This window comes from Myotis nattereri (genome assembly GCF_964212035.1).
Source record: "Myotis nattereri genome assembly, chromosome: 5".
Classification (NCBI taxonomy): domain Eukaryota; kingdom Metazoa; phylum Chordata; class Mammalia; order Chiroptera; family Vespertilionidae; genus Myotis; species Myotis nattereri.
The window spans coordinates 102,580,198-102,588,692 of NC_138080.1; the positions used below are offsets into that span (position 1 = coordinate 102,580,198).

Below are 8,495 nucleotides of genomic sequence, written 5' to 3' on the forward strand. Positions count from 1 at the left end.
AAAGAAAAAAAAATTGCCATCATAAATGTGTTCTTTCTGCTGAGCATTAAATCAAAATGACTTGGTGGAGGGCATGGAATCAAAGGTTTTGTGTATCACTGTGAGTGTTAATTGGTGTCACAGGGATGTTTTCATTAAATTTAATTAGATAAGGAATCCGTTATTGAGCCCCACTATAGGCTCCATGAACTTTTCAAACCTTCATTATTTATCCCTTATTCCATTGTTCTATCATAGATACTTTTGCCTATTTAACAAGTGACAAAAGTGAGGTTCCACAGAAATAAGGATATTGCCCTGGATAGCGCGGGAACAAAATTGAGATTCATATCCATGTATATCTAACTCCCAAAATTTAAGCTCTTTCCATTTAGTATAAGATGGCACCAGCAATATACTAGGTCTGGGTTCAGAGGAAGGAGCAAGGAAATATAGCAGACGGGAAAATTTCCTGAAGGTCCAGATTGACTCAGCATCTCATTGGTCATAAGCTGGTCCTAGTTGCAAGGGAAGCTGGAAAAACAGTTTCATGAATATCTAAACCAGCGGTTCTCAACCTGTGGGTCGCGACCCCTTTGGGGGTCAAAACAACCATTTCACAGGGGTCGCCTAAGATCATCGGAAAACACATATACAATTACATACTGTTTTTGTGATTAATCACTATGCTTTAATTATGTTCAATTTGTAACAACGAAATTGGGGGTCACCACTACATGAGGAACTGTATTAAAAGGTCGTGGCATTAGGAAGGTTTGAGAACCACTGCCTTTGGGGGTCGAACGACCCTTTCACAGGGGTCGCCTAAATACATCCTGCATATCAGATATTTACATTACGATTCATAACAGTAGCAAAATTACAGTTATGAAGTAGCAACGAAAATAATTTTATGGTTGGGGTCACCACAACATGAGGAACTGTATTAAAGGGTCGCGGCATTAGGAAGGTTGAGAACCACTGATCTAAACGACAGGATTGCCATGATTTACTTAGATTAGTCAAGATTCATTTTCTGAGCTTGGTATATTATTCCACTCCATGAAACTGTAGTTCTGCTAGCAAGACAGCAGGTGGAGAAGTATGTTCTGGTTGTTAATCCTCACCTGAAGATATATTTTCCATTGCTTTTCAGAGAGAGTAGAAGGGAGGGAAGGAAGGGGGAGAGAGAAACGTCATTATGAGAGAGATTAATCAGCTGGTTGTGTCCTGCACTTGCCCCAACCAGGGGCAGGGAGCAAACCTGCAACCCAGGTATGTGCCCTTGACCAGGAATTGAACCTGCGACCCTTCAGTGCATGGGCTGACGCTCTAATCACTGCCCTGGGCACACCAGCAAGGGCAAGAAGGTAGAGATTTTTTGCCGAAACCGGTTTGACTCAGTGGATAGAGCGTCGGCCTGCGGACTGAAGGGTCCCGGGTTCGATTCCGGTCAAGGGCATGTACCTGGGTTGCGGGCACATCCCCCGTGGGAGATGTGCAGGAGGCAGCTGATTGATGTTTCTCTCTCATCGATGTTTCTGGCTCTCTATCTCTCTCCCTTCCTCTCTATGAGGAATCAATAAAATATATATTAAAAAAAAAAAAAAAAGAAGGTAGAGATTTTTTATGATAGTGAGGGGTCAGCAGAAGTTAGGCTAATAGTGATGCCTGAGACATTAGTTAACGTAATATTCCAGTACAACACTGAACTGAGAATTTAAGTAAAGAAACTAACATAATTCCTTGAGAAACAAGTGCTTAATAAAAATGAATGGTATTACTCATGCTGTTTCCAAGGGTCTCCAACTTTAAAGAAACCTTCCAGTTGATCTTAATAAGTTATAACTATAATGGTATGTAATAAAATTCAGGTTATAAAAATTTTATTGAGGTTAATGAAAGTACATGAGTCAGTTGAAAAAATTTTTAAATATATTTTTATTGATTTCAGAAAAGAAGGGAGAGGGAGAGAGAGAAAAACATCAATCATGAGAGAACCATTGATTGGCTGCCTCTTGCACACCCCCTACTGTGGATTCAGCCCACATCCTGGGCATGTGCCCTTGACCGGAATCAAACCCAGGACCCCTCAATCCACAGGCCAATGCTCTATCCACTGAGCCAAACCCACAGGGCTCAGTTGAAATTTTTTAAAATTTGCTTTATTTTGTGTTTGGCATGCTTTGCATTTCCATATCGGCCAACAGTTTCATGACATAGGAGAGCCCGTTTGTGGGGATTTTTAGATAACCAATTTATAGAAATTTGCTGTTTATAGGACTTGTAGTGTGGATAAGCCAGCTAGCCTCGATCTCAAGTTTCTTACTCTGATTTTTGGCATTTTCATTATGATGTGTCTGGGCATGGGCCTGTTTGGGGTTCTCTGTAACTCCTGTACTTGTGTGACTTTCTTTTACCAGGTTAGGGAAGTTTTCATTATTTCTTCAAACACATTCTCTATCCCTTCCTCCCTTTCTGCCTCTTCTGGCACACATGTTGTCCCACAGCTCTCTTAAGATCTCCTGTTTTTTAATTAATTTTTTTCTTTTTGGTTCGCTGATTGAGTGATTTTTTTCAACCCTGTCTTCTAATTCACTGATTCGGTACTCAGCTTCCTTTAATCTGCTGTGTATGCCTTCCAATGTGTTCTTTATTTGTGCTATGTCATTCTTTATTTCCGACTAGTCTTTTTTCATAGTTATATCTTTTCTCATGCTGTTGAGCATCTTACCATCATTATTCTGAAGTCTGTTTCAGATAAAAAATATTTAATTCTTTATTGTTTAAAATATTACGTATTGTCTCCTTTTTCCCCCATTAACCTCTCCCTGGCAGCTCCCACCCCCTAGAACATGCCCTCATCCCCCCAGTGTTTGTGTCCATTTGGTTATGCTTATATGCATGCATACAAGTCCTTTGGTTGATCTCTTACGCCTCCCTCCTCCCATCCTCCCCTGCCTTCCCTCTGAGGTTTGATGGTCTGTTCGATGCTTCTTTGTCTCTGGATCTATTTTTGTTCGTCAGTTTATATTGTTCATTATATTCCACAAATGAGTGAGATCATGTGATATTTATCTTTCTCCAGCTGGCTTATTTCACTTAGCATAATGCTTTCCAGGTCCATCCATGCTGTTGCCAATTTTTTTTAAAATATATATTTTATTGATTTTTTCACAGATAGGAAGGGAGCGGGATAGAGAGTTAGAAACATCGATGAGAGAGAAGCATTGATCAGCTGCCTCCTGCACACCCCCTACTGGGGATGTTGCCCGCAACCAAGGTACATGCCCTTGACCGGAATCGAACCTGGGACCTTTCAGTCTGCAGGCTAACGCTCTATCTACTGAGCCAAACCGGTTAGGGCAACTGTTGCCAATTTTAAGAGTTCTTTCTTTTTTACAGCAGCGTAGTAAGTATTCCATTGTGTAGATGTACCCTAGTTTTTTAATCCACTCATCTGCTAATGGGCACTTAGGCTGTTTCCAAATCTTAGCTATTGTAAATTGTGCTGCTATGAACACAGGGGTACATATATCCTTTCTGATTGGTGTTTCTGATTTGGGGGGGATATATTCCCTGAAGTGTGACTACTGGGTCTAATGGGAGTTCCAGTTTTAATTTTTGGAAGAAACTCCATAGTGTTCTCCACAGTGGCTGCACCAGTCTGCATTCCCACCAGCAGTGCATGAGGGTTCCTTTTTCTCCGCATCCTTGCCAGCACTTGTCATTTGTTGATTTGTTGATGTTAGCCATTCAGGTGTCAGATGGTACCTCATTGTTGTTTTGATTTGCATCTCTTGGATGATTAGTGACTTTGAGCATGTTTTCATATGTCTCTTGGCCTTCTGTACGCTTTCTTTTTTTAAAATATATTTTTATTGATTTCAGAGAGGAAGGAAGAGGGAGAGAAAGATAGAAACATCAATGATGAGAGAGAATCATCCATCGGCTGCCTCCTACACACCCCCTACTGGGGATCGAGCCTGCAACCTGGCATGTGCCCTTGACCAGGATTCGAACCCAGGACTCTTTAGTCTGCAGGCCAAGCCAAACCAGTTGGGGCTATATGTCCACTTTCGAAAAGTGTCTATTTAGGTCCTTTGTCCATTTTTTGATTAGATTGTTTATCTTCCTTTTGTTAAGATGTATGAGTTCCCTATAAATTTTGGAAATTAGACCCTTATCGGATATAACATTGGCAAATATGTTCTCCAATGCAGTGGGCTTTCTTGTTGTTTTGTTGATGGTATCTTTTGCTATGCAGAAGCTTATTTTGATGTAGTCCCATTTGTTTATTTTCTCCTTAGTTTCCATTGTTCTAGGAGCTGTATCAGTAAAGATATTGCTATGATATACTATGTCTGCTATTTTGCTGCCTTTGTATTCTTCTAAGATTTTTTATGGTTTCCCGTCTCACTGTTTTAAGACCTTTATCCATTTTGAGTTTATTCTTGTGTACGGTGTAAGTTGGTGGTCTAGTTTCATTTTTTGCATGTATCTGTCCAACTTTCCCAACACCATTTATTGAAGAGACTGTCTTGACTCCATTGTATGCTCTTGCCTCCTTTGTCAAATATTAACTGAGCATAATGGCTTTGGTCGATTACTGGGTTCTCTGTTTTATTGGTCTATATGTCTGCTCTTGTGCCAGTACCAGGCAGTTTTGAGAACAGTGACTTTGTAATAAAGCTTGATGTCTAGTATTGTGATCCCTCCAACTTCGTTTCCTCATTTCTCAGTAGTGTGGTGGCTATTCGGGGTCTTCTTTAATTCCAAATGAATTTTTGGAGAGTTTATTCTAGGTCTGTGAAATACGCCATTGGTATTTTAATGGGGATTGCATTGAATCTATAGATTGTTTTGGGTAGTATGGACATTTTTTTTTTTTTGAGGGGGTTAGTATGGACATTTTAATGTTGTTGATGCTACCAATCATGAACATGGTATTTTCTTCCATTTGTTTATATCTTCCTCTATCTCTTTTTTCAATGTCCTGTAGTTTTCCGAGTTTGGGTCTTTTACCTCCTTAGTTAAATTTATTCCTAGGTATCTTAATTTTTTTGTTGCAGTGGTATATGGGATTTGTTTGTTTGTTTGTTTTGTTTTCAGTTAGCAATAATCGCACCTCAGATATACATCATTGGCTACAATACTGCCACTGTGCAAAGTATGGGATTTTTTTTTTTTTTTTTTTTTAGTTTTTCTTTATGTAAGTTCATAATTCGTATATAAAAAAACCATAGATTTCTGGGTGTTAATTTTGTATCCTGCTACATTGATGAATTCATTTATTAAGTCTAGTAGTTTTTTGATGAAGTTTTTAGGGTTTTCTATGTATAATATCATGTCACCTACAAATAATGACAGTTTTACTTCTTTTCCAGTTTGGATGCCTTTTATTTCTTCTTTTCTGATATGGCTAGCACTTCTAGTACTGTGTCGAACAGGAGTGATGAATGTGAGCATCCCTGTCTTGTTCCTGTTCTCAGGGGAAATGGTTTTAGTGTTTGCCCGTGGAGTATGAAGTTGGCTGTAGGTTTGTCTCAGATTAAATTTCTTATCTCTGTTTCATTTATCTCTTCTGGAGAATTCTCTTGCTCTTTCATTTGTGGGTTCTTTGTTTCCTCATTTTGGTTCCCTGTTTGGGTTTGTGACTATGTATTAAGTAGATCCTCTACGCCTCCCAATCTCTGTTGCCTGACAGTGTGGAATGCTATTTCTGACTAAAAGACTCAAAGCTTCCAGAGACTGCCTCTGGCTGCAAACTGATAGAATTCCTCTTAATGTGCACTCCGGCAGTCATCCACAGGTGTGGCAAGAGACTTCTTCAACAGGGTAGGCCAGGGTAACTGTTTCTGCCTGGAGGCTCATTGTTACTCAGTCTGGTAAGGAGCAAGGTGTTTTCCAATAGGGTGGGTCAGTTGTCTTCCCTTCAGGTGGTGCTACCTCTATAGCAATTGTCTGCATGAGAAAGACTGCCTCTGCAGGTGAGGGAATGGCTCAGCACAGGAAACCGGGGAGTCTGCCTTCTGAGCTCTCACCCCAGAGCCCTTGATCCTGGCTTCTGCTCACCCTGCTTCAATTCAGTCCACACTGCTGTTCCTCTGTCAGAGCACAAGATGGACGGCTCCACAGGGAATTTTATGCGTTGACTTTCCAGCCGTCTCTCCCTGGCAGACAGACATTATGTGGGTACCTTTCCCAGTTCTGGTGCTCTCTGCTGGGGGCCCAGCTTGGGATTAGGCCCCAGAGTTCTCAGAGGCAACTGCCCACAGCTGACATATCTCTCTGGAACTTCAGCTCCTGTCTGTGGGGGCCCGGGCAGCCCTTTCACGCCTCCACCCCTCCTACCAGCCTCCATGCGGTCTCCATTTTTGGTCCTCAGTTATCAAGGTTCTTTCCAGGGAGTCTGCCGTTGATTATTCAGTAAGTTTTTCTGTATTTTAGTTGTAATTCCAGTTTGGACGTGAGAGGGTGTCTGCAGCATCCACTTACTCCACCGCCATTTTTAATTTGTCAGTTTCTTATTCCATAAAAAGATAAACTGATGATTTCTAAGGTTTCTCCTAGAAAGACCTTTGGAACAGTAGCTCATTACTATAGATTTAAGTGTGTCACCCCAAAATTCATGTTGAAGCCCTGACTTTCAGTGTCTGTTTGTGGAGTAAGGAAGTAACTAAGGTTAAATGAGGTCACAGGATGTGGCATTAATAGGATAAGTCTCCTTATTTTATTATTTTTTTAATTTATTTTTTGCTTTTTAAAAAAACCTTTATTGTTAAAAGTATTACAGATGTCCCCCTTTCCCCGCTCCCCCATTTCCCCCCTCCACCTGGTTCCTGCCCCATCCCAGGCCTTCACCACCCTGTCTGTCCATATGTAATGCATATGTTCATATAAATTTTTTTTTTTTTGGTTGTCAAATGATCTTTAATTGAAACATTTTTCCTCTGTAGTTCTTAACTAGTCAGACATTCCAGTGCACCACTGTTGGTATTATCTATGATGTCATGAGGGTGGCGGCCATCAACATTGCACCCCACAGACTGGGCAGTCCCCAGGATCTCTTTAATGGTTCCAGAGAGTTCTCTAGCTAAAGATCAGTGCCACATCTGTCGGGCAATGCTGACAATCATCAAAAGTGGTATTTCCACTGTGCTTCATGTTTTTTTGCTTCTTTCTGTTTCTTGGTGGTTCTTTGAGGGCTTTGATGATCAGGGCAGAGGCAGAAGGCACTACTTCAATTTGGGCCTGTCTGTTCTGAATGGTCAGTTTCACTGTAATCCTCAGACCCTTCCAATCACTGGTTGCTTCAGCAATGTCATCACCAACCTTTTTTGGAGACAGGCCCAGGGGGGCCGATCATGGGGGCCAGGGCAGATGTGGCACCCACTTCCCCACTGGTGCACCTCAGGTATACGACTTTGATTTCGTTGGGGTTGAACTACAGCGGCATGGTGGAGGCAGCTGGTGTCTGATGAACCCGGATTCGGGACGACCGAAGAAAGTTGCACCTGAGCCTCTTCTGAGCCGAAAGCCATATAAATTCTTTAATCTCTTCCCGGCACCCCCTTCCCCCCTCTACCTCCCTTCTTCCCTCTGAGATTCTTCAGTCTGCTCCATGTTTCCATGCCTCTGGTTCTATTTAATTCATCAGTTTATTTTGTTCATTAGATTCCTGGTTCATTTATTTTGATTTTTAGATTCAGTTGTTGATAGAGATGCATGTATTGCCATTTTATTATTCATATTTTGATCTTCTATTTATTTTATGTTTTTTAGTTTGTGTCTTTTGTTGACCCAAATACAATGACTTGTCTTCTGGTTGGTTGAAGCAATAGGTTGGACAACATGTGCCACAGTAATGTCTGTCAGAGTGGCTGGCCATAAAAACTTCAGCACCACATTCATCTGAAGGGCACTCCCGGCGAGGGCGACTGATTTTGCCATTCTCACCCACTTCGTAGTATTTCAGGACAGCCAGCTTAACCTTCTTTCTCTTATGCTTATTCTGCTTGGGAGTGGTGTAAGACTGCTGCTTCCTTTTCTTAGCACCACCCGAAGTCTCAACACAAGATGGACAGTGGACTCCGTTTGAATGTTGTAGTCAAAGCACATCCTTCTGCCAGCAAAGATCAGTTTTTGCTGATCAGGAGGAATTCCTTCCTTATCCTAGATCTTGGCCTTTACATTTTCTATCGTATCCGAGGACTCAACCTTGAGAGTGATGGTTTTCCCCATGAGAGTTTTTACCAAAATCTGCATCTTGGCAGTGACTCCACCACAGATGGTAGATCAGAAAGGAAGCTCTTCTACTTAAGCCTCTGTAGCATTTCATGTAACACTGGTTTGGTGATGATAAACTAACTCCTTCAGCTTTTTCTTGTCTGTGTAGCTCTATCTGACCTTCAGTTGTAAATAATAGCTTTGCTGGATAGAGTAATCTTGGTTGTAGGTCCTTGCTTTTCATCACTTTTAATATTTCTTGCCACTCCCTTCTGGCCTGCATAGTT

At 41.3% G+C, this 8,495-nt stretch overlaps 2 pseudogenes across 2 annotated transcripts; both read right to left on the minus strand.

Annotated features, from left to right (window-relative positions):
- Positions 1-6,850: 6,850 nt before the first annotated feature.
- LOC308520312 (large ribosomal subunit protein uL11-like) lies at positions 6,851-7,523 on the minus strand (annotated as a pseudogene). Its single transcript has 2 exons — positions 7,497-7,523; positions 6,851-7,426 (listed from the first exon to the last, which is right to left on the minus strand). The product of its transcript is annotated as a large ribosomal subunit protein uL11-like (transcript).
- Positions 7,524-7,723: 200 nt separating this feature from the next.
- On the minus strand, positions 7,724-8,247 carry LOC308520313 (ubiquitin-ribosomal protein eS31 fusion protein-like; annotated as a pseudogene). Its single transcript has one exon. The product of its transcript is annotated as a ubiquitin-ribosomal protein eS31 fusion protein-like (transcript).
- Between the last annotated feature and the right edge of the window lie 248 nt (positions 8,248-8,495).